Below are 24,830 nucleotides of genomic sequence, written 5' to 3'. Positions count from 1 at the left end.
TAAAGTATAATAATAATAAAACAAATTATAGTTATCAATAGTGGGTTAACTGATCCTCTCAAAGGGCTCCTGTAATGATAGCTGTTACCATGGAGCTTATTGTATCTAGCAGCTTTAGAAATGCTGCTCATCTTTCAGATGAGGAAGCACATGTTAATGTTAGAGAGGTTAAGTAGCCTAGTATGGCTTCTCTGACTGACATTCACTTCAATATATCCTGAGATTCAAATGAATTGAATGTTTGAATTCCAGCTCTACTATTTGTCTATGTGATCTTAGACAGATTACTTAATCTCTAATAGTATCAGTTTTCTTATCTATGAAATGGGTATACTATCTACTATATGGAGTCAGATCATTATTAAAGTAGATAATGCACATTAAAAAGCTTGATAGCCCTCAATTAAGTGTCTCCCCACCATTCCTTCTTTTCCTCTTTTTCTTTATCTTTTCTCCCCATTTCCTCTGCATTTGCCTACATTTTACTCTCTTCTCTTCTTCCTCAATTGTTTCCCCTTTAGAACTACTCCTTTTCTCTCTTTCTTAATCTTCACATAATATTAAACTGACATTTTAAAGTTTTACTTTAGTTACATTTGTAGTTTCTATTCTTAAACAGCAACCAACTGTTTCTGTTTTGTTAAGAACAAAACAGTTGCTTTGGAATCAAGTTGTTTTATGTATGTGACCCTTGGTAGAAAAACATGTCCCGCTTGCACAACATTGACCCAATAGTGTATGTTCAGACCCACTCTGGCAACTTCACTTACTTCACACTTTTGATACTCTAGAGATGAATCATCCACTTAATTCTCTGCTGAAAAGACATCTGTGTTCCTAGCCAATGCTCTCTTCATCCTTGCACATTCTCAAGTACTCCGGCAAATACTGTATGCCTCAGTCAGAAAACAGTGAAGTCAGGTCTCCTGAAATGCAGCCAGCAGTTGACGAAGCAGGTGCAGAATTACAGATGGTGCAATTGCCACAGTGCAGTAGTGTGAAGAGAGTTTTCTAAAGTACTTTTTGGAATTTATTAATCTCTCATTTTAAAAGCATATTTTCCATTGTATATTAAAATCTACAATAAAAGCTTAATGAACCAAACTGGAATAATTTATCTTCTGAAAATATATTCCTTATGTCACTCTTTCCCTGAGTTTCCAAGTAGCCCAAGTCTCTGCCCTATAGCTTTCAAGGCCTTCCATGATCTGGTTTTCATCATCATTTCATCCTTCCCTCCTGCTGCTCACGTAGGAACATGAACCCTACATTTAAATATTTTCTTTAGCCTTCTCCTGAAAAATACTTTCTCTTGCCATTTTCCAAGTATTTGTGTTTTTGATGTTCTTCGACTCTGGAAATCCCTCTTTTATGCAAACCTCACCCATTCTTCAAATCTCAGTTCATATTTTTCCTTTTTTGACTACTCCAAGTTAAAGCAACCTTCTAAATTCCTTTAATGAGGTAGTGTAACTTATGGGGAAAATTGTGGAATCTAGAACTGGAATGCCTAGGTTCAAATTCCTCCCCAGTGATGAGATCTTTTTACCTTCTTCAGACTATTTATTTATCAGTAAGAAGACAGATAAGATTTTAAGGGTTTTAAAAAGATTAAAGGAGGAAAACATGTGAAAGCATTGTGTAACTAGCATGATAATCTGCCTAGTGTATTCATTTATCTTTTCCTTTTTATATATTAACTCAGTTTGCAATTAAACAAATATTTAGTAAAAAATAAATTGTTTTTTTTTCTTTTCTTTCTTTTTTTTTTCAACTTTTATTTTAAGTTCCTGGGTACATGTGCAGGATGTGCAGGTTTATTACATAGGTAAACTTGTGCCATGGTGATTTGCTGCACAGATCATCCCATCACCTAGGTATTAAGCCTAGCATCCATTAGCTATTCTTCCCGACGCTCTCCGTGCCCCTATCCCCACTGACAGCCTCCAATGTGTGTTGTTTCCCACTGTGTGTCCATGTATTCTCATCATTCAGCTCCCACTTATAAATGAGAACATTCAGTGTTCAGTTTTCTGTCCCTGTGTTAGTTTGCTAAGGATAATGGCATCTGACTCCATCCATGTCCCTGCAAAGGACAGAATCTTGACCTTTTTCTTTTTTTTTTTTTTTTTTTTTTGAGACAGAGTTATGTTCTCTTGCCCAGGCTGGAGTGAAGTGGCATGATCTCAGTTCAATGCAACCTCTGTCCCACAGGTTCAAGTAATTCTCCCACCTCAGCCTCCCGAGTAGCTGGGATTACAGGCATGAAACACCATACCGGGCTAATTTTTTGTATTTTTAGTAGAGAAGGGATTTCACCATGTTGGCTAGGCTGGTCTCAAACTCCTGACCTCAGGTAATCCATCCGCCTCAGCCTCCCAAAGTACTAGGATTACAGGTGTGAGCCACCACGCCTGGCCAATCTTGATCCTTTTATGACCACATGGTATTCCATGGTGTATATGTACCACATTTTCTTTATCCAGTCTATCATTGATGGGCATTTAGGTTGATTCCATGTCTTTACTATTGTGAATAGTGCTGCAGAGAACATACACGTGCCTGTATCTTTATAATAGAATGACTTATATTCCTTTAGGTGTATACCCAGTAATACAATTGCTGGGCCAAATGGTATTTCTGCCGCTAGGTCTTTGAGGAATCACTACACTGTCTTCCACAATGGTTGGACTTATTTACACTCCCATCAACAGTGTAAATGCAACTTTTTTCCTGCAACCTCACCAAGATCTGGGTTTTTTTGTTTGTTTGTTTTTTACTTTTTGACTTTTTAATAACAGCTATTCTGACTGGCATGAGATGGTATCTCATTGTGGTTTTGATTTGCATTTCTCTAATAATTTGATGTTGAGCTTAGTAAAAAATAAATTCTTAAAAAGAATATGTACATGCTTCACCAAGGTCTAAAATGATTATAGCAAGCTCTCAGGTGACCTGGTACTCCTGCTTTGGCCCATGGAGCATGCTTTGATTAGCATGGCTCCCTGTAAACCCTAATAAAAAGACAGGTAATGGAAACACCCACACTCTTAGACTGGAGTCTAGACATGATACTTGCACAGTGACCTTCATCTTAGTGTTCAATTATGTTTTTCTGCCTGTAACTTTTCTTACAACTGTGAAAGCTGGCTAGCTGGGTAGTTATCTTGGTCACACATGGATATTAGTCAGCCTGAGGTGCCAAGTGCGTTACTTCAGAATAAATATAAAACTCATCAGGAAACTTGCAGGGTTCCCACAGGGTGAACTTGATCTACACTGAGGTGCCTGCCATATGACGACAGTCCAATGACTCACTTGACGTCAAGTCACAGATGGACGTCATCCCATTACCCGAGAAGACCTCCTTTTATAGCAAATGATACCACAGAGGCATCCAAGTGAGGGGAAATGCTGGGAAGCTAGTTATCTGTCTAACTAACCTTCAGCAGTGTAGTGCCTCTACTGAGCGGAGTGGTCATAGCATCTATATACCCTATCCCATGTGATTGTCCCTTTAAACAGCTTATCAGTGACATTTTGGTCTTTGCTGACTTGTCATCTTCTTTATCTAGTTCTCTATGTGTGCACAAGGCAAGAAGGAATGTGTATCTGATTTTGAATTGCAGTCTTTGAATGCACAGTTCAATAAGGGAGTTGGTGACTGCTGAGGCTATGGTTTTATAGTCAGGATCTGGTTATGTGGAACCTTAGGTGTGTCACCTAACCAAGTATCAGGCTTTACATTTGTCCCTTTAAACAGCTTATCAGTGACATTTTGGTCTTTGCTGACTTGTCATCTTCTTTATCTAGTTCTCTATGTGTGCACAAGGCAAGAAGGAATGTGTATCTGATTTTGAATTGCAGTCTTTGAATGCACAGTTCAATAAGGGAGTTGGTGACTGCTGAGGCTATGGTTTTATAGTCAGGATCTGGTTATGTGGAACCTTAGGTGTGTCACCTAACCAAGTATCAGGCTTTACATTTGTCAAAGGGGCTGTGAGAATAAATGAGATAGTCCATGTTAAGAGTTTAACACAGTCCTTGTATACAGTTAGTGCTCCATGAAAATTGGTTACATTTATTAGTATTACAAATGATTGTCACTAGCATATTTATGTTACTATAATACTTTATAATATTACATTTACCTTTTTTATTCTGGAGTATATTTATATGAACCCATTCCACCTGACCTCAGCTTCTTGTTGCTACTAGAAAAATACATAGGATTTGGAGTCAGAAAATTTGTTTCAATTGTATTTACAAGACTAAACCCTAAATGTCTCTCATGTCCTACTAACTACATGAATGTCCTTGTACCAGTTTCAAGCTTTGGTTATGCCATCCACATCTGCAAATAGAAACATGTTATATGAACTATGTATTGTTGTTAATTAGTCTCTGATTATCCTCTTCTGTCTTTCCAATACTCTGTGTTCCTAAGAATTGTCCATCTTGGCACTCACTATCTTATACTGAAATTATCCACTTCTTGTGTCTTCCTCTTGAGTGGATGAAAAGTATCTGGCCGGGCAAGGTGGCTCATGCCTATAATCCCAGCATTTGGGAGGCTGAGCGGGGATGGATCACTTGAGATCAGAAGTTCGAGACCAACCTGGCCAATGTAGTGAAACCCCGTCTCTACCAAAAATAAAAAATTAGCCAGGCATGGTGGCGGGTACCTGTAGTCCAAGCTACTTGGGAGGCTGAGGCAGGAGAATTGCTTGAATCCAGGAGGCAGAGGTTGCAGTGAGCCGAGATGGTGCCACTGCACTCCAGCCTGGGGCAACAGAATAACACTCAGTCTCAAAAAAAAAAAAAAAAAAAAAAGTACCTTATTTGCTGGGCTGGGCTTCATTCCATCCACATTTCACATGTGTTAAATGAAATAGTTCAGTACAGTGTACCCACCTCATATTCCTCTCTCCTTTGTTTTCATATGATCCCAGGCACCCTATTTTCATGTTACACTTTCCCCTTTGCTTTTTCTAAAATCTTTCACAAAATGCTCACCCACAATAGTGAAACAGACCTATCCAGTGGAGTGTGGACAGCAAGAGGGTAAAGCTAGGAGGGGTTGGGAAAAGAAGGCCTAACCTGATTTTTAGAGGCTGTATCTGCCCTTTCAATGATCACCTACTTACGCTTAGAACCTTCTTTCTCCTGCCTTCTTTTGCTAAGTAACCAGAAAGGTCAAGTGCCATTGTTACTTTCCAAATGACTTGGGGGGGATCACTTCCAGATACACCAAGTTCTGCTTCTGAAGACCTGTATCAACAGTTAATTTGGAGAGTCAAGATTCACCTTCTGAAACAAGCCAAGGCTGTTATGTAACCTGAAGTTCTTTGTTGAAAACAAAACCTGCAGATGCTGAGAAAGCTAAATTAAACTTCTTACTTGCCGCTCAGCCACTAAGCATCACAGGCAGCCTAGAGAATGTTACCAACACTGGGGTGGTAAATGTAATGATTGTAATGAAACACCGTATTCGCCTTCCAGCCAGTGTGATTTTAAAAGTCTGCCCAGATTAGTTGGCCAGAAAGCAAACTAAGGTGGAACTGGACTTTACAATGCGGTTTCTTGCTTAACGAGCAATCTTGTTGAAAAAAATAGAGTTATATATGTGTGTGTGTGTGTGTGTGTGTGTGTATATATATATATATAAAATATATATGTGTATATGTGTATATATATACAATATATATGTATATATAATATATATAACTTTATGTATACACGTATACACGTATATACATACGTATACACGTATACACATATATACATATGTATACATATATACGTACATATATACACACATATACACACACACACACACACACACACACAGTGTAAAATTTTGTCCTAGGCATTCTGATTTCAGACTTTTATTTTTTTCCTCTCAAAAAGATTCTTTCTTGATAAATTGCATGATTAAGAAGGGAGCCTGAATGAATATTATTGGCAGCTACCCCAGGACTCACACTTGTCTCTTACCTTTAAGAGGAGAAGAGAACAAGCAGCGATTGAATACATACCACATGCAGTGGACTCTGCTTGTTCCCCTAATAAATCATCAAGTAAAGTCAGGGAAATGGGCACCAGCAGCCCCATACTAGAGACTATGAAAGACAGATTTACACAGGAAATAATCTGTCCAAGATCACTCAACTAGTAAATAAGTGGCAGAGCTGGAATGCAAACCAAGTCCTTCTCTCATGATCCAAAGAGAATACCCACTATGCCCACACAGCCTTGGGCATTGATCTTCTATCCCCCAGTTTCTTCCTTAGTATCTGGGTTCCATATCCCATTAAAAAAAATGATTCCAAAATAGATCCTTCAGTCTGCAGAATCTAAATGTAAATTGTAATTTAGTAGTATTAGCTAATTAGGTACTTTAAGGAAAATACAGTACTTTAAGGAAATACATAGCTCTGTAATTTAAAAAAATGGCAACATATTCAAATTTTTGACCATAAAACACAAGTAATATGAAATTGGGGAGGTACATAAAGCCAAGTATTGAAAGACATTTGTAATCATATTGTTTTGAGAATGATTACCAAATTTCTGGCCTTGTTTTATGGCTTCACACCTTTCATAGGTTATATAGATATTTCTCCTCTTTGTTTACAGTCAGATCTTGGGCTACTAATACTTTCTCCCTGTCAGGTGTTAAATAGCAACGTATATTTTATTTTTCTATTTTCAACATTTGTGCTGGTGATTCATGCCAAAAGCAAACATGGCTCATTGTTTTTTATCTAACATTCAACAAATATTTATTGAGCATCACTGTGTACAGGTACTATCTGTTTCCTAGGTACTTTGTGTTCTAAAGATTTTCCCACATGTGCCACTGTGAACATTCTAAATGTGTCGTATCTAGTTTAGGAACTTCAAATATAACTTAAACACAGGATAAATTTCCAACAATTATCATAATATCTAATATTTATTGCAAGATTGCCATGTGCCAAATATTAATGATAAGAGCTTTTACATAAATTTCATGTAATCATCACCACAACCTTATGATGGAATACAATTAGTATCATGCTTTTTTGCAAATGAGGAAGCTCTGGATTTAAAAGACTATTACATAGTTCAATCAAGATCATATAACTAGTTAAAGTATCAAAGGTGGGACTCTAACTCAGGCCCATATGAGAGAAGCTGCACGTTTTTAACCCTATGCATTCTGCCTTCTGGAAAATTTTATTCTGTTAGGGCAAGCAAACATTGAACTATGTGTGCTGGGTGCTGGGATATAAAGGTGATTAAGACAGGGTTCCTGCTTTCAAGAACCATGAGTGCACTGAGGGGGAACAGACACTCAACCAATCTCAAAAGCATTGTGCACTTGTTTGTTTGTGTTTTTGTTATTGCTGTTGTTACTGTTGTTGTTGTGACCGAGTCTCACTCTGTTGCCCAGGCTGAAGTGCAGTGGCACGACCTTGGCTCACTGCAACCTCTGCCTCCCAGGTTCAAACGATTCTCTTGCCTCAGCCTCCTGAGTAGCTGGGAGTACAGGCATGCGCCACAACGCCTCACTAATTTTTTATATTTTTAATAGAGATGGGTTTTCACCATGTTAGCCAGGCTGGTCTTGAACTCCTGACCTCAGGTGATCTGCCCCCCTCGGCCTCCCAAAGTGCTGGGATTATAGGCGTAAGCCACTGAGCCTGGCCAACAGTGTGTACTTGTTATATGTCATGCACTGCACGGTACTGGATATAATTCAGGAATAAGGCACAATCTCTACCTTCAAGGAACTCTGGTCAGAGACAGGTATAGAAACAGGAACTCCTAAGGGCAACTGATTTCTACTTCTGTTCTCCTATATAGGAGAAGTTTGGATGCTCATAGGCACTGGGGGAGTCAATGTTGTTCTAGGGTTCTGCAGCCAGTCCTTCAGCCTCATCTTTTGTTCTCCATTTATTGATGACCTCAGGCAGACCACTTAGTTCTAGAAAGCCATTTTCTCATATTTGAAATAGAGATAAAAGTATATATAAATAGAGATAAAAGTATGACCTACTTCACGGAGTTGATTTTAAGAATTAAGTGATAAAATGTATGGAAAGTATCTATGTTTGCTTGATGATAAATGTTAATTACTTTTGTTGTTATCATGACCTCATATGGGTTAGAAGAATCTTAAAGGTGTTGTCACCTCTTGCACTCAGTCTTGCATTTTTTCTGCCAAACTAACTGAAGGCATTGCTGTAGCAACCAGCTTCATCCAGGTGTAACTGACACCACCTTGCCTTAGCTGCCACACCTATCTCTGCTTTCTACCCGAGAGCCCACTTGCCACTCTGGCATGCGCAAAACTGGACGTGCAAGGGAGTTGGCATCGCATGTGGCAACTCTCGACAATTGGAGAGGAAGGGAACTGGTGGGTAGAGCTCTCTTCCATCCCTTGGATAGATAGTTCTGAATTGCATTGTGTATGCTCCTCAGAAGGTTTCCCTGCTTCCTCATTCCTCTTCCCAGGATCACTGTTCAAAATGAACTATCACATGTGAGCCTCTGAATATATTACTGCAAACCTTTGATTCAAGCTCTGCTTTCCTGGGGATTATGGAAGTGCAGTTGGAGAGGATGAGAATCACAGGAGTTGGGGGATATTACGTATTTGGATTCCCCCTATAATATCTTTGCCAAGTGGTCGTTCAGCCGCTGCCTTAACATGTCCTATGACAGGAATGTGCTGTCTCCAGTACCATGTCTAGGCACTAGACACATGTCCCCAGCACCTAGAACAATACCTGACATAGAATAGGAGCTTAATAAACATTGTCAAATAAATTTTTAAGTAAAAATTTTGTTGGTTTTAAATTTTTTTTTTTTTTTTTTTTTTAGATGGGGTCTTGCTCTGTCACCCAGGCTGGAGTGCAGTGGTGTGATCTCAGCTCACTGCAACCTCCGCCTCCCGGGTTCAAGCGATTCTCCTGCCTCAGCCTCCCGAGTAGCTGGGACTACAGGCATCCGCCACCATGCCCAGCTAATTTTTTGTATTTTAGTAGAGATGGGGTTTCACCATGTTGGCCAGGATGGTCTCAATTTCCTGACCTCATGATCCACCAGCCTTGGCCTCCCAAAGTGCTGGGATTACAGGCATGAGCCACCACGCCCGGCCTGGTTTTAAAATGTTTAATTGTGAAGTTGAAACTTTTGTTGGTGTGCGTGATGACTGCAAATCTATTGTCTTTTGCCTTCCAGGCATAGATCTACTTTTCCAAGAGCCATACAAAATAAGCCTTCATATGCTTTTGAGTCTATGTGGTTTTTTCACAAAGAGAATTCATTGCTAGGGAATCTGTAAATCTTTTTTTTTTTTTTTTTTTTTTTTTTTGAGACAGAGTCTCGGTCTGTCGCCCAGGCTGGAGTGCATTGGCGCGATCTCGGCTCACTGCAAGCTCCGCCTCCCGGGTTCACGCCATTCTCCTGCCTCAGCCTCCCGAGTAGCTGGGACTACAGGCGCCCGCCACCACACCCGGCTAATTTTTTGTATTTTTTAGTAGAGACGGGGTTTCACCGTGTTAGCCAAGATGGTCTCGATCTCCTGACCTTGTGATCCGCCCGCCTCAGCCTCCCAAAGTGCTGGGATTACAGGCGTGAGCCACTGCGCCCGGCCGGGAATCTGTAAATCTTTTACGGCATACTTTAAAAAATAAAATAATGGAATTAAGTAGAAACTGTAAATGTTTCTCCTTTATTTAATTGATATACAATTATATTCTTGGATTTATTTTGTTGTTCTTTTTAAATGTTAGCAACATGGAAAGTAAAGTCGATTTGAATTTAAAGGGTTAGAAGTTTATTTATTAAGAACTACTTGATGTTTTATTATCACAATAACAGATCTTCATAATGATAGTTTTGAGTCATCAGTTTAAAAACCTATTATATCTAGTATATTATTCTGGAGGTGAGGCAAGTATTTAATAATGATGTTTTGAAAAGTGAAGTAATCACAAAAGTAATCAATTTAACTCTATCCATTTGAAGTCTTAATCTTCAGCTATATGGAAAATTCAAATATTCAGAAAGATACTTCTTTTCTCTGAGGATTCCAGAGAATAAAAGTTTACTTGATAATAACATATAAGTTGATTTTTAGGCAATCACATGTATTAATTCCAAAATAATTTTTTTACATTGAAGATTTAGCCTGGAGAAAAGAAGTTTAGAAGTCTTTTAATAAGTGAAAATATGCAGAGGAAACAGAGCTGCAGCTAATTCCCGCCTGCATTCAGAAAGTACAAAGGGCAAGTACAAGTTAGGTATATCACATTCCTGTTCATGTCTATGCTTTATTTTTTAATTAAATTAATTAACACATTTATTTATTTTTATAATATCAACTTTTATTTTAGATTCAAGAGGTATATTAGTGCAAGTTTGTTACATGGGTGTATTGCATTATGCTGAGATTTGGGATACAAATGATTCCGTCACCCAGGTAGTAAGTGTAATACCCAGAAGTTTAGTCTGAATAACTTAATATTTCAGTGACTTTAAGGTTATATTCAGTTTTTTTCCTGCCGAATTATATCTTTATTTTATTTTATTTTTGAGATGGAGTCTCGCTCTGTCGCCCAGGCTGGAGTGCAGTGGCATGATCTCAGCTCACTGCCACCTCCACCTTCCAGGTTTAAGTGATTCTCCTGCCTCAGCCTCCCAAGTAGCTGGAATTACAGGCCTGTGCCACCACGCCCTGCTAATTTTTTTTTTTTTTTTTTTTTTTTTTTTTTTTTTAGTAGAGACAGGGTTTCACCACGTTGGCCAGGCTGGTCTCGAACTCCTGACCTCAGGTGATCCACCCGCCTTGGCCTCCCAAAATGCTAAGATTACAGGTATGAGCCACCTCGCCTGGTCAAATTATATATTTTTAAAAAAAAAGAAAACCAAATCTATTTTTCAATTATAATGGTATTACATGTTTATTGTTGAAACTGCAAAATACAGAAGCATGTTTAAAAAAAAATTGTAGAACTAAGCAATAATTTCTACTATCCAGAGGCAACCACTGGTTTCTGTTTTTGTCTCATTTTAGTACCATTTCTGTTTATGAAATACATAAGGGAGATTATATTATATGTACAACTAACTACCCTGGTTCATTTTAGTTACATTATAGCATAAGCATTTAACAATGTCATCTAAAATATGTTACACACATTTTTCATGCAAAGTTTTTCATGTTTTCAGATGCATTCTTTTTTATACTTCCACAGCCTGCCAAGCTTTTACTTAGAAAGTTAAATATCTTAAAGGGATATTTTATTGGGATTTTTTTAATTATAAAAAATAAATAAGACAATAAAAAATAACTATTGATTTTGTTGTAGGTCCTTGCCATTTATTTTCTGCATCCTATAAGATTGTAATTGTATTGTACATGGTAATCATGGTAGTTGATACTTCCTTTTTTATTTAACAATGTTTTGTGGGCACTTCTTCATGTCCATACTTTTTTTTTCTTTTGTAAAAGTAAATTTTAAAAGAGATCCAAGTTTCCATTATAGGGACGTGACACTATTGACTTAGCCTATTTACCATTATTAAACTTTTAGGTTGTTTCTGATTTTTTCACTACTGTAAATAACAGTCATGATGAGTATTAGGTTAGCTTGTTATGGGTTATTTATATGATCTTTCAGAGCTCTCATCTAAAAACCAAAGCTTTTCAAGATAATTGGCATGGAAAAGAATTATTTGAAATGTAAAGAAAACTTTTGTTTTTGTTGAATTTTTTTTTTTTCTTTTTGAGACGGAGTTTCACTCTTGTTGCCCAGGCTGGAGTGCAGTGGTGCTATCTCGGCTCACTGCAACCTCTGCCTCCCAGGTTCAAGCAATTCTCCTCTCTCAGCCTTCCGAGTAGCTGGGATTACAGGCGTGCACCACCACACCTGGCTAATGTTGTATTTTTAGTAGGGACGGGGTTTCTCCATGTTGGTCAGGCTGGTCTTTAACTCCCGACCTTAGGTGATCCACCTGCCTTGGCCTCCCAAAGTGCTGGGATTACAGGCATTAGCCACCAGGCCCGGCCGTTTGTTGAAATTTTTATGTGTACTCTTCCATTAATGCTTGGCATTAAATATTACAATTCAAGAATCTAGGTTAATAAAGTCCCATTTTGTTTCTTTGTCACTGTTTTTTTCATCAGTCGGTTTACAGGATCCAGATTATAGAATTTGTGTGATATGTTCAGAGAGATTCCCTTTATATTCCATTGTAGGTGACCTTTATTATAAACATATTTTTCAGCTACAGAGGAAATAGGCTTTAACCAGTTAAAGATACTGGGTTAAAAGGCAAGAGCATGTGGCTTTCCTGGGGCTATGTGAGAGTTCAATCTTGTCTGTGAAATGCTGGAACAGCACATATGTACCATAGAAGATAATATATTTTCCTCCCTGGTGACTGGATTGATGCATCATTATATTATCATTTACAGTGCTTTTCAGAAGAACTGCAATTCCTTACCAACAGAGTATATTTGCTTTCTTCCCATCACCTCCTTAACTAATAAAATTTGTATGGACTGCAGAAAAATTGCTGTATTTAGCAAGTTTCATTATTAGCATCTCTTTCTGCTCCAAATCTAGAGACCTTAAGTAACTTGAAACTTTTAAAAGAAAGTGCTTTGGTTAGCCTTTATTTGTCCATGAAGCTCAGGCTAGGTAGGAAGAATTTTCATGAGCACCAGGGAGAGACAGATCAGTGTCTTCAACCTCAGTTTCAATCAACACACAGGAATTAGAGCTTTCTCTGGGCCCAGCCCCAGTCAGAACATGGCACAATTTAGCAGTGCAAGGTGCCCTAGCTTCCTCTGCCTCCAAACAAACCTGGCTTTCTTCTTCCCCAACAGACTCATTTCTTTCTCCCAAGCCTGCCGTGTAAATCACCTGCTTCACCTTCATGGGCAATAATGACAGCTACCATTTGTAGAACTGTGTCAGTCTTGATAGTAGATACTTAGCATTAATTACTACATTTGCTCCTGTCAACACCCCATGAGATAAGTCACATTCTACCTTTCTGTAGATAAGGAAATTGTGATTTATAAAGGTAAAAATTGTCCAAGTTCACACCATTGTTAAGTAGCAGAAGACGTTTGAAACTGTTAAGTGTCTATATCCTGGTCATTTCACCACACCCCATTAAAAAACACTTTTTTAACCAGTACTGACACTGTTAATCCTTTTGTACAGAAGTGAACTACCTGTTTAAGAGAAGATATGTTAGGGAAAAAAAAAAGTGAAAGTTAAGGGGAATTTGCTGAGATATCCTGATCCCAAGCCAACACTGAGTTTGCAAAGGGGGTAAGTCCCTGGCAAGATCAGGCAAGATACTCTTTCAGCAGGTATCTTATACAGCTGACAAAGAAAGTACAAAATTATCTTTCTACTATAATAATGTGGAATAGCCTCAGGATGTTTCCCTAGCAGGGCAATGCTGACTATCTCTCAACTTCAAATTAAGTAAGTTGATTTGTTAAACACCAAATTACAGAAACTTCCTTGTATACTCAGCCTTATGTGATGTGGCCCCTAGACCTCTCCAGGCTTACCTATCCAGCTGGCTCACTTGTTCTCTGGGACCCAGTCATACTGGACTTCTTTCCCCTCCCTACCATGACAGGTTATCCCAGTGTCTGTGCCCTTCCTGTTGTTTTGTCCTGAATGCCTTGTATATACACACATTTCAAGCCTTTTCAAGCCTTTCATTAAGTATCATCTTCTCTATGATATTCCTTCCTCATCAACCACTTCCTTTGTATGTCCCGGTATAACTGATGTTGACTTCTTTCATAGCATCCCTAATTCCATACAGCCTTCTTTGTTCATCTTCCCTTAATGGGCTGAGAGCTTTCTGTGTACAAGGACTATGTCTTATTCTTCCTCGATTTCCTTTGTTTAACCCAAAGATTGACCTGAAATGGTCCCTAAATGATGGTTTAATGGATGGATGAATGAATAAAAAGATAGATGTTAATGATCAGGGCTAATATTTACTGATATCTACTCCAGACACTGTTCTAAGAAAGGTATATTTAAATTCTTAAATACATTATCTCTTTGTATCCTCATAACATCCCTATAAGGTAAGCATTATATTTATCCTAATTTTATCGATGGGAAATTGAAGTTCAGCAAAGTTAAGTAACTTGCCAAAGTTACTCAACTAATGAGTGACAGAGTTTGTGTTCAGATATTTCTACTTTCAGAGCTGGAATTTTTAACCACCATAACTAACAATATGGCAGCTACCCAAACGGGGTTTCTCATCACCATCTCCCGGACTCCTGCCTGCTTGCTTCTTTTATAGATCTACTTAAAGAAGCATCTAACAAAGCCAAGACATCCTGTTGTGTGTGATTTCCCAAACAGGTACCCAAAATGGTGCTTTTCTATGTTACAAATACTGTGTTTTAATTCAAAAGAAACTGAAAGAATTAGTCTTTATTTTGTCAGCCACTTGGCATAACCCTAAGTAAAGCAGGCACTACTAGAGCAGTTGTTTGGGTTACAATATCTGAACACTTGTGATTCATTGTAATTTCCTACCTTTTGTATCTGATTATTAAATTTTCCTTTTCAGTGCAGATAGTGCAAAAAAAATGTAGATTATTAATTTTGTGACTATATAAAGGGTTTTATTCAGAGCCAGTTTTTTTTATTTTCATTCCATTGTGGCATTTTCAATTAATCCCGCAAGATGTATTATTTAAGGATATTGAATAAATTTTTTAGGAACACAGTGAAAGAAAATAACATTTCATTGGCAACTGTTCATCTTTTCTCATTTTGTTCTAAGACATTCTTGTTTTTAAATCATTTCTAATTCTCAGAGTCATGGATTGATCTGGTATGTGTTGGATTTTGATTCTCTACATTTTGTAGTCTTTCATCCACTGTATTCAGGTTCCTGAGTAAAAGCTCCATCTTTATTTCTAAGTGGGCTTTTTCTCTCAAATCTCTGGGAATAGAGCTGCATGACCTAGGAAGATACCAGAAGGTCATCATAGCCTCTTTGCTCCTTAAGTCTCAATGACAGCCCCAGCAGCCAGCCTCCTAAAACTTGTCTCCACCTCTCTTTTGCCCTTGAGCAGAAAGTTAAGGCCAAGGAAGGGCTCCTTCCCACTCTTTCTCAAAAAGAGAGGATAATCTTCACTGATGTGTGTTAATGCTTACTGTGTGTCAAGCCCCATGGTAAGCTCTTTCAATACATTATTATATTTACTCCTCAAAACAACCTTATAAGGTATGTACCAATTGCTATCATAATTTTATTATTTAAATTAATTTAAATATTTAATTTTTATAAGGTATTTATTGAAAAGTTTTGTTCCTCTCCTGCCCTCATTCATCTCACAAAGCAAATCACTGTTTTTAGGTTTTTGTGTATCTTTCTGGAGTTTCCTTTGCGAATGCAGCAAACTATATTTGTGTGTGTGTGTGTGTGTGTGTGCATGTGTGGTGGGGGAATAGATAGATCAGATAGATAGATACATACATACATACATACATTCATAGAAAGACAGACAGATACATGCATACATACATACATACATGGAAAGATAGATAGATAGATAGATAGATAGATAGATAGATAGATAGTTAGGCAGATAAATTTTTAGCCCCATTCTTATATACCAAAGGAGCATTCTATAAACACTATTCTGTATTATTATTATTATTTTTAAATTATTATTATGCTTTTTTTTAGACGGAGTTTTGCTCTGTCGCCCAGGCTGGAGTGCAGTGGCGTGATCTCTGCTCACTGCAGGCTCCACCTCCTGGGTTCACTCCATTCTCCTGCCTCAGCCTCCCAAGTAACTGGGACTACAGGCGCCCACCACCACACCTGGCAATTTTTTTTTTTTTTTTTGTATTTTTAGTAGAGACGGGGCTTCACCGTGCTAGCCAGGATGGTCTCGATCTCCTGACCTCGTGATCCGCCCGCCTCATCCTCCCAAAGTGCTGGCATTACAGGCGTGAGCCACCGTGCCCAGCCATTATTATTATTTTTTACTTAATGTTGTGTCTTGGAGATCTTTATGTATCAGTACATAGAAATCTTCTCCATTCTTTCTTACAAGTGCGGAGTAGCCCGATGTAAATTGTGCTGTAGTTTTATTATCTCAATTTTAAAGATGAAACCAGTTCCAGGAGCTAAATAACTTTAACTTGGAGCAGAGCAGGTTGATGTGCTTTGTTTTCTTCTTTACATCCTTTTTAACTCATTTGATATATTGGGGACATCTATCCTTATGTTCCTATCTGCCTTTATTGGGGCCCTTTAGATGTCTTCTCTAGACAGATATTTGGAAGCAGTTATTTGTAATAAGCTTTGGAAACCTAGGGCATGATCACAGGTCCCAAAGTTTCTGATGTTTGCATATATTCAGAACTATTTTTTTTCTGCCCCTGCTGGACCTCTACCTGCAGCCCTCTTCTCACATGTCAAAGACGCAGCTCTCTCTTGAATGCAGCAAAAGCTACTGATATTTTTGGCTATCATTTAGCAGCCGTCTGCCTCTCTAATCACCTGATCTCACCTGGCTGGTTCTGAACTCTTGGCTGCAGACCCTGACTTTACAACCACACTTCTGGAAGATAACATAGGATGTGGAAGAGATAACATAGGATGAGGAAGAGATAATTTAGGATAGGCTTTCAGAGCTTGGCACATGGCAAAAACTCAGTAAAGATATTATTACCATCTCATGAAATTCTTTCAAAATCATTTAACTATAGTACAATTATTATCCCTGTTTTACAGATGTGTATACTGAGGATCAGAAAGTTTTTGTTTTGCCAGAGCTTACAGTCCTTAAGTGACAGAGATGATATTTACATTGAGGTCCTTCCAGGCTAGATTTCTCTATATTTTATCATCAAATAGAATTCAGAAGAAACCCATGATACCACATGTTACATGGAAGTACATATTTAGTAAGACATTGTACATACAGTTCAGGTTCACTCACAAAATTATTTTACTATGAGAAAAGATTCATGATTGGCATAAGATGCTGCTATGTTCTTCTGCACATTATAATTATATGAAAATGAAACACCCACTGCCATTTCTGCAAACCTATCATCTATATATTTCATTTTAGTCTCAAAAATGTTTGAAACAGGGTTTTTAGCCAATTTTGGAAGGAACATTTCCCTCTCAGCAAACATAATTATAATAGTAATAGTCACCATACTTGTTATATGCCAGGCACTGTACTAAGCTGTTTACCTCTATTATCTCATGTACTCCCCATCACAACCCTGTGACATTATTCAACATAGTCTTCATTTACAGATGGCATTGATGCTTAAGTGAGACTCAATGACTTATCCAAGTTTGTAGCAGCTAGTGAATGGCAGAGACTTGATGACAATCAAGCCAGTCTGTAATCAAAAGCTCCTATGTGAAATCACTGTGTTTTATCAAGTTGGCCTATAACAAGGTTCAGAGACCATGAGCCAAACCTATTGCAAGTCTTTTAGAATCACTTCTTACTGGCCAAAGATTTTAAAGTAAATGTCATAATTCTTACCAGCTGGTATCTCAATATTCTGGGCCTCTCTGTTCTTGAAAAAATATCACAATGTGGTGCATGTTCTTTTTAAATCCCATCTGCATTGTTAGCACCTTTACTCTTAAAGCTTTTTACATACCTTATATGCCAAGTCAGCAACTTTTCTTGGTCAGGCTGCTAGTAGAATCCCCCTGCCATGCCCCAAAGACATTATTTTTTCTTTCAAAGCAACACCATTCCCAAGTTTGGTCTTTCTAGATTACATGTTTAGAAACAGATCAGCTTATTATATGTAAGGGGTTGGAAGTTGATTTGTCTTAAGGAGAGTTCCAAAAACTGAACTTACTCTGGCTTAAAGAACCAAGTGTGGTCAACCAAATGCCCCTTAAAGCAATTAGGTACCATCTGCTTCCCAAGACTTTGGGAGTGGAGACCTGCCACTTAGAAACCTTGTTTGAATTAGTATTACAACAAGCCAGTGGCCTGTGGTTTGATTAATTACTCATGACTTCTTACATAAAAGTAATCTTTCCTAAGTGTATTCTTTGGATAATTAGATGTCAAGTATTTGTTATTTTAGAGTCAACTTCATTTTCTTTCTTTAAGTAGTAAATTTAATATTATTCACATCTGTTGATCATTTATTGAGCACCTACTTTATGCTAAGCACTGTTCAAGGCACTTTGAATTGTTAGGTAGAAAAAGTAGAACCAAACTTCTACTTTCTCCTCCCCACAATCCAAAATGTTATAAACACTGACTCATTTCTTTGAGGGCAAAGAGCATGTCTTGTTATTCTTACATTAAACACCTAGTATAGGACCTCACCCACAGAAAAATCTTTGTTTAGAGTAAAATGAATGATCTCTTCTTTCATCTGCTTTTGTGAAGTTGCTCTTAGCAGCCTTGAACCACAGGAAGGGAAATTATATTTCTGTTTACTATGGCGAAAATTAAAAATGGATTTTTGACTTGGTACATATTCTCTTTTATCTTGGGCTCCCATAGTGCTTTGCAACTCTCCAATAGCAGTATCACTTTTCTTCCATTTGTGACTAAGAAGTCCTTCATGTCAGGGACCATGTCCTATTTCTCTGTTTCCTTACTATGACAGACACAATACTCTGCACATAGGCATTTACTCAATATTTGTTTAATTGAATTAATCATAGCCTGCCTCATTTCCCTCTCGGAAGGTAGAGAACACATCTTGGTCATTTCTGTTTCCGTGATATCTGTAGTAGATTATGATGTACATTTTGTACTTAATGTACCATCAGTAAATGCTTATGGACTTCAAGTCTCCTCATTCCCTTGGTTGGATTTTTTTGTACTACCATTTTGCTTTTTCATATCAAGATGCCCAAAACTGTGACTCAAGGAATGAGTGCCTTTACTGACTGACTGACTGTCTGGCTTACCTAATGAGTAAATAATAATAACCAAGTACGTATATAAAGTGCATTCTCATATAGCCACAAAATGTCCCCCTCTCACCTGCCACGTTGGGAAACAGGGTCCAGAAAAGGAAGAGCTTGTCTAAGGTCACGTTAAGAGATTGTGCCAAAGCTAGGATTAGAATCCAGATTTCATTACCTCCAGCCCAGATTTTCTCCTTCCTTATATTAGTTCTCCCTTCTTTTCTTTATATCCCCACTGCTGCCATCTAAGATCAGGCCCTATCCCTCCTACCTGGACTGCTGCCATTGCCTCCTAACTGTTCTCTATGCTCCCAGCCTCAACACCTCCAGTCCATCCTCCACATGGTTGCCAAGGTGATTTTCTAAAGTGCAAATCAGATCATGTTCACTCTGCTGTTTAAAGTCTTACAGAGGCTCCCATGGCCTATGGGATGGAGTCCCCTGACCCACATGACAGAGAATGATCCACCCCCTGACTCCCAAGCCTGCCTCTCATTTCTCTCCTCAGTCTGTTTTTTCCAGCTGGGTTCAAATGTCTACAGTGACCATAACCTTCAGGTTGTTTCACATCACAGTGGAGCCTGTTCCAATTCCTCCTGTGCTCTCTGCCCAGACCATCATCTCAACCTCTTCTCTCTTGGTTAACAGCTTCTTAGGCCTTTTAGGTAGACAGACAGGGGATTCTTTTTTTTTTGAGATGGAGTCTCACTCTGTCACCCAGGCTGGAGTGCAGTGGCACCATCTCGGCTCACTGCAACATGCACCTCCCAGGTTTAAGTGATTCTCCTGCCTCAGCCTCCCAAGTAGCTGGGATTACAGGCACCTACCACCATGCCCAGCTAATTTTGGTATTTTTAGTAGAGACAGGGTTTCAACATCTTAGTCAGACAGGTCTCGAACTCCTGACGTCAGGTGATCCACCCACCTCGGCCTCCCAAAGTGCTGGGATTAGAGGCGTGAGCCACTGCACCCAGCTGGGACTCTTTTACTGAATCACAAACTCTCTATCCTCTTCCCCTCCCCACACATAATTTCTCCCTCATTAGAGGTGATCACTAAACACCTCATATATTTTCTTCTATCTTAATAGTGGTAACACGTCTTTCACTTTCACTTAGTTTGTGAATCCTCCGAGTTCTGTGAACGTCTTAAGGGCAGGGGCTGGGCTATTCATGTTTGTATTCCTAGAACCTGGCACTAGGTCAGGCATATAATAGATGCTCCGTTACACTGCTGCTGACTCTCTGGAGTAAATATAGCTTCCATAACCCTTCACAGTGAATTAACTCAACTTATGGTTTTCTTTAAATTAAGCCTCACATGGAATGATAGTTGAATTATGTAAGACTTAAAGGAAAGAGAATGTATTTAAAGAAAACCAGCACTTGAAAATGCCTTACTTTTATAGGTGGTGAGCAAATATTTCATAGCAACCATGGGATAATGTATCAGCACATTGGTAACACAAAGTAGACAGGGCCACTGAATGTGTCTCTGATGTTCTTTGCCACTGCCTTCCCACTGCGTCTCTCTTTAGCCCCCAGTTTACTGAAAGAAGTCAGTGTGGTTACCTATTTGGTGAAAAGAACTTGTGCCACATTCCGATCTTTCATCATGGAGTAGATTTTCATCTACATTTCCAGCTCAGTTGTTAAACCCATTCCTGCCTGATTTGCCAATTCCTAAAGTGTTCATTTGTTTATTTATTTATGACGCGAGTCCCTTGGGTTCAAAAATCGCTTCAAAATGCTACTGCTCCATCTGGTTTAAATACAGCATACTAAGAAGAAATGAGAGAAACAATGGGACCATGAGGTTGAAGGAAAAAAGGAACAGTCTGGCAAACAGGAAGCAGAAGGAAATTAAGATTCTCTTTTCTTTCTTTATGACTTTGTGCTGGGGGGAGGGAAGCTATTTTCAGCAAGAAGATATGGTTGCTATCTGGAAGTTCACATTTCTATCTGCAATGATCTGATATTCAAAATCTATGAGGTCTGAGTCCATGAATGACTGTGAATCATGTTCAGGCAGGCTAGTCTCCAGGGCCCGGGACAATGGCCTTTGTTCTTCCCTTGTCTTATCTGTTTCATTATTCTCTTAGGCACTTAATATGCTGAACACAGGCAGCCTTGTAGGATGTTCTTTCTACGCAAGGGTAGATATTTTGGCTTTGGACATTCTAGATTCTCCAGCAGAAGAGCCATTTACCTTGCTAATGCTTTTCATTTGTTTGAAGTCCTTGAAGGGCATGGTGGTGAGAGATGTAGTCTTTTGGCATCCCTCAATTCCTAGTTAGAGTCCCAGCTCTGTTGTTTACTACCTGTGTGATCCTGGGGACACTGCTTTGCTTAACCTCTGAGCCTCAGTTTCAATAGCTCTCAAGTGGGCCAATAATACTTATGTATTAAGCTTGTCAAGAAGATTAAACAAGCTATGTAAGAGGGCTTCACAGTAAACACTCAGGAATCAATAGCTATTTTTATAAGATCTGACTGTACTTCACTTTACATGCCCATTGGGTTTTACAGCACTCCTCTGTGAGAAAGATACAGAAGGCATTTTTGGCCCAATTTGACACAATTGCATGAGGAAAGGGGCTCACAAACCTGAGAAACCCTGTTCCAGTGATTGGTCCCTTTCCGATCTGTCACCTTTGGCTTGTGGTTGCATATCCTCTGTTCACCTTTTCTAAAGAATGACTCAGAGCTTTTCCTTCTGACAGCAAACCCTCTGAAAGAGAGACAATAGCAATCAAATACTTTGGCATTATTCACCCGGAGAGCTAAAAGCTGTCTCTGCCTTCCACATTTAGAGTGTAGGATACCCCTTTAAAAAGCACTAAGCAAGGACAAAACAATGTGATTGGGTCACATCTTTAATTTGTATTACTTTCCCTTTTATCAAAAGGGAAGAGGACAGGGTACGGTGTCCTCCACAAAGAAGGGTAGGAGAGAAGGGTGGAGCAGCAGGCACAGAGCTGCCTTCGCCATTCCCACACCCTACTGCTGTGCACGGTTTGATTGCATGTTGCCTGCTGTTCATTTGGCCCTTCCTGAAGGGACTGGAGGGCAAAACAAGGACTCTGCTTCCCCAAAGTTGGGGAAAGTAATTAGAAGCTGCATACTACACTCAAACTGTCCAGTGACTACTCAACAGTACTAAAATAATGCTCAAATTCACCAGACAACTTTTCCTGTGTGCACTCATGCCCCCAGACCCAGCACGGTCAGCCAGTCTACAGTGAATTTATTTCAGGCATGTGACAAGGGCTGACACTTCTCCTCAAACAATAATATGGTAGTTATAATAATACCAGTAGCTGTTGCAATCAAAACTCAAAATAAATAAAGGTTTAAACAATTAGAAGCTTATTTACTTTGTCAGAAAGTCTAAAGCCAGTCATCCTGGCTAATGGGCAACTCTCCCCCGGTCAGTGATTCAGGAACTTTGGCTTTTCCACACTATGGCTCCTTCATCTTCAACATGTAGCTCTGAAGCCAAAAGATTCATTGCATCAAGCTAGTAGAAGGGAAACAACATGAAGGCTTGTGAGGGGAATATTTTTATGGGCCAAGCTTGTTCCCTTACATTGGCCAGAACTCACATTCCCTTGGCCCAGACTCAGACACATGGCCACACCTAATTTTTAGGGTAGAGTCTCGTTTTGTGCTCTAGGAGAAGAGGAAATGAGTTTGGCGAACCAGATAGTCTCTGCCTCAAAACAATAATGACAAAAATTAACATTTATAAAGCATTTATTTTGTGCCAGGCATTGTGCTAAGCCCTTTACCTACATTATTTTTAAATTTATATACCATATTATTCACTTGTTTAAAATATACAATTCAATGGGTTTTAGTGTATTCACAGAGTTGTGCAACCATCACCACAATTTTAGAGCATTTTCATCATCTCCAAAAGAAACCCCATAACTATTAGCAACTCCTCATTTCCTTCCACCCCCTACCTCCAGCCCTAGGCACCATCAATCTGTTTTCCATCTATATGGATTTGCCTATTCTAGGCATTTCATATAAACAGAATACCTACATTCTTTTATATAACCCTCACCATGATCCTAAAAGTTAGGCATGTTATTACTTCCATTTTACAGATGAATTTACAGAGAATCAGGCTGTTTAAATGATTTGCCAATAACTTTAAGCCCTGCTCATCATTGAACTCCATTATGCTGTACTGCATCCCAATCATAAAGAATAATCATGCCATGATTTGTTGCAGGGAAGGGGTGTTTGTTTGCTTGTTTTCTAATGACTATTATGGCAACAAACTGACTTCTTTATAACAGGCTCCTTTACTGAAATGACAAGCACTTAGGTGTCAGAAAGCTTCAGGTTTGAAGCTCAGATCTACCACTTAACTGGATACGTGCAAAATATACACTGCTTAGTTCCTCTTGAGTCCCAGCATCTTTATCTATAAAATGGGAATAACAAATTCTGGTTTGCGGGGAGGAGTCAATGAGATTAACATATGTGAAAGCTCTTCTCACAACTTTACATAGTCCATGTCCTGCCATTGTAGTTGTCCTTGCTTAGAAGTGAAGTTCTAGCTATAATTGGGCAGCCACAGAAATTATGTTCACATGTCTGGGTCTTCTGGATACCGTCCAGGAAAAAATTATTGTAACTTGCACTTTTCGGTATCCACATTACAACCCAGGAGTGGCCGAGACCCTTGGAGAATCTGCTACAATGAGAACGAGAAAAAAGGGAACATATTCTCTAGGACAGCAAAGCATATGCAGAGTATCTTCTATAGGCTTCTGATCTCCACTGGGCAGAGCAGCTTGTTACAGGCAACTAGAACCAGCTGAGCCAGTGTAAGTTTGAAGTTCCTTGGGAAAGAAGATAAGCTGGCTGAGTTTCTGTAGGCAAAGAGCCAGTAATGAGGTTTCCAGCATTCCATCACATGTCCTTTTCATCACTTTCAGCTCAGCCAGAGACAGCAGAGCCTCATACGCAGGGGCCAAGTGTGTATTTGAGAGACTCGAAGAGGGAGAATGAAAAGTATTGTGAATGAGTGAATTGTACTTTTGTTCCATTGACCTGTTCCCCACCCTACCCTGTCCTTAGCCATAAATATTTTAAAAGCTAGATAGGAGAGTACAGAGAAGACAGTGGAGGCAGTGGGGAAGTTGTATTACGTGTGACTAGTTAAGTTACATAGCCAGAAGAGGCCAGAAGAGAAAATTGTCCTGAACTCTAGGTGAGATCAAGTGCATATTTCAGCCTTAAAAAATTATCCTAAAAACCTCTGATTCTGCCATTTCCTAAGTGCATGGACAAGTGACAAGCTCTCTGAACCTACATTTCCAGATAGGATTGTTACTGGAACCATGACTTAGAGCCATGCAAGCTGCAGCGTGCACATGTCCAGTAGACTCCAATCATATACACAAGGGGCCAGCAAACTTGTTTTGTCAAGGGCCAGATACCAAGCATTTTATATTTTATAGGTCATACAATCTTTATTGAAATAGTCAACTTTGCCATTGTAGTGCAAAAGCAGCCATAGACAATACATAAATACATAAATGGATGTGGCTGTGATTCAATAAAACTATTTATGGTCATGAAATTTGAATTTCATGTAATTTTTATATAAAAGTTTCATACAAAACAGTATTCTTTTCTGATTTTTCTTTCTACAGACTGAAAATGTGAAAAACATTCTTGGCTTATAGACTACATAAAAATGGACAGTGGGACAGATTTGCCTGCAGGCCATGGTTTGCAGACACCCCCCCACCCCCACCCACAGCATGGACCAAAATGTTTGATATCCTCTACAGAGGTACAATATGGTGTCCAGATCATTATAAAGAG

General features: G+C 38.9%; 1 protein-coding gene and 1 long non-coding RNA gene across 18 annotated transcripts in view; one reads left to right on the top strand and one right to left on the bottom strand.

Annotated features, from left to right (window-relative positions):
* DLG2 (discs large MAGUK scaffold protein 2) overlaps positions 1 to 24,830 on the top strand; it is a 2,182,864-nt gene that overhangs the window by 1,924,894 nt on the left and 233,140 nt on the right. The gene's annotated exons all lie outside the window — the stretch shown is intronic.
* Positions 1 to 24,830, bottom strand: part of LOC134740269 (uncharacterized) — an 88,204-nt gene that overhangs the window by 10,604 nt on the left and 52,770 nt on the right. Inside the window, exons 8-10 of the long non-coding RNA XR_010127601.1 lie at positions 23,364 to 23,418; positions 22,358 to 22,500; positions 21,633 to 21,711 (exon numbers count right to left, since the gene is read on the bottom strand). This is a non-coding gene — a long non-coding RNA (uncharacterized LOC134740269). The remainder of the gene's footprint in view (positions 1 to 21,632; positions 21,712 to 22,357; positions 22,501 to 23,363; positions 23,419 to 24,830) is intronic.

The sequence above is a fragment of the Pongo pygmaeus genome, chromosome 9 (genome assembly GCF_028885625.2).
Source record: "Pongo pygmaeus isolate AG05252 chromosome 9, NHGRI_mPonPyg2-v2.0_pri, whole genome shotgun sequence".
NCBI lineage: Eukaryota > Metazoa > Chordata > Mammalia > Primates > Hominidae > Pongo > Pongo pygmaeus.
This window is presented reverse-complemented; position numbering and strand designations above follow the sequence as displayed.